General features: G+C 39.9%; 1 pseudogene; it reads left to right on the forward strand.

Moving 5' to 3' along the window:
* Positions 1 to 995: 995 nt before the first annotated feature.
* Positions 996 to 1,095, forward strand: LOC113354744 (annotated as a pseudogene).
* Positions 1,096 to 1,939: the final 844 nt, after the last annotated feature.

Raw genomic sequence — 1,939 nt, forward strand, 5'->3', positions numbered from 1 at the left:
TAGAAGTTGTGGGAATGGAGCTCTAGGGACAAAGCTGGGCTCAATATGACCCTCATTGGTCTCTTTAGAGACTCTATCAGTCTCCTCAGTTTCTGGTTCAGAAGGGTGAACTACAACATGTTCACTATCAGGCATGGAAACCTTGTTGTCTATCACTCTACCACTCCTAAGGGTTTTGATAGCATTCACATGATCAGATGGTTTTTCACCTATTTCATTAATTCCTCTAAGGTTGGGTTGAGTCTGACTAGGAAACTTACCGCTTTCTCTTAAAGACTCATTTATCTGACTAACCTGAGTTTTCAACTCGGAAATAGCCTGAGAGTTAGCCTGACCTATTCTCTTATTTTTTTTCTAAACCTTAAGCAACAGATTGCTGAAACTGCACAGTGTTACGAGTTAACAAAGCAAGAGACTCTTCTAAACTCATAATCTTCTTATCCGAAGGGTTTTGAAACTACGTCGGAGCTAAAGGATTCTTAGTATAGCCAAAACCTGGGGGAACGTGAGCATTACTAGACTGACCTTGATTCTGGCCCTTGGACCAAGAAAGGTTTGGATTGTTTCTCCAGCCAGGGTTATAGGTTTCTGAATATGGGTCAAACTTCTGTCGGTTATCAAACCTAGTATTTTTATAAAGAGCATTGGATTTCTCTTCAACAGCATCGCCTTCCCAAAAAGGCTCATTTCTTCCACTACTACCACTAGAATGACCTAATTCTAAGGCTTCTAACCTTTTGGCTATACCTGCTATTTTGGCATCTGACTCATGAGATCCTTCTACCCTTTTAACATTTCCTCTACTTAGAAGAATTGTTTTCTGGGGTTCCCTACTATTTTCCCATTGTTGGGTCTTATCGGCGATTTCATTCAAAAATGTCATCGCTTCATCAACAGTTTTATTCTCAAACCCACCTGTGCATAAGGACTCAACCATGGTTGTTGTTGAATAATCTAAACCCTCGTAGAGGATCTGAACTAACCTAACCTTCTCCAAACCATGATGAGGACATTGAGATATCAAGTCATTGAACCTTTCTAAGTACCTATATAAAGATTCTCCCTCTTGTTGTGCAAAAGTACATATTTGTGTCCTAATAGACGATGTTTTATGCCTTGGAAAAAACTTATGTATAAAGGCAGAAGTAAGTTGGCCATAGGTTTCAATTGACTCAGAGTCTAATCTATACAGCCAAGATTTGGCTTTATCTTTTAAGGAAAAAGGGAATAACCTAAGTTTCAACGCATCATCACTTAGGTTTTTAATTTTCAGAGTACTACGAACTTCCTCAAATTCCCTAACATGAAAATAGGGGTTCTCATTCTCCTTCCCTAAAAACATTGGGAGCATCTGTAAAGCCCCAGGTTTCAGTTCATAATTTGCCTCGGTTTCAGCTAACTTGATACAAGACGGTCGAGAGGTCCTAGTTGGGTTTAGAAAAGATTTCAAAGTTTCCATTTCTAGCAATACCAAAGGACTAGGAGTACTAGGGGTACTTTCCTCACGAAGAGACAGATTCTCAAAACTGAAGTTTCCAAAAACGGGACTCTCAAAAGAAGAGTCTTCGAGCTCCCCGCCTTCACAAGAAGAACTACTAGGTTTGTCACTAATCAAACGACCTAGAGTGTTTCTTTTCCAAGCCCGTTTAAAAACTTCGGGCATACACTAGAAAAACAAAATCAAAAAGAAAAGTCCTAAAAAGGAAGGGATGTTCTATGCAAACACAAATAAGGCTGACTCCACCACAACAAACCTATTGATTTCTAGCAAACAAAAAGCATGATGTCTCCACTTAGATTGTTTCTAGACCAGCTTCTAATCCTTCGAACGGGAATTCGTTACAATTTAAGCAAACCCCTCTGGAATCAATCTGAGTTAAAGTAAGTTGAATAGAGGCGGGGGATGCTCGGCGGAGCTTTGATACCCAAGGCCTCACCG

Source organism: Papaver somniferum, chromosome 2 (assembly GCF_003573695.1).
Source record: "Papaver somniferum cultivar HN1 chromosome 2, ASM357369v1, whole genome shotgun sequence".
NCBI classification, from domain to species: Eukaryota; Viridiplantae; Streptophyta; class Magnoliopsida; order Ranunculales; family Papaveraceae; genus Papaver; species Papaver somniferum.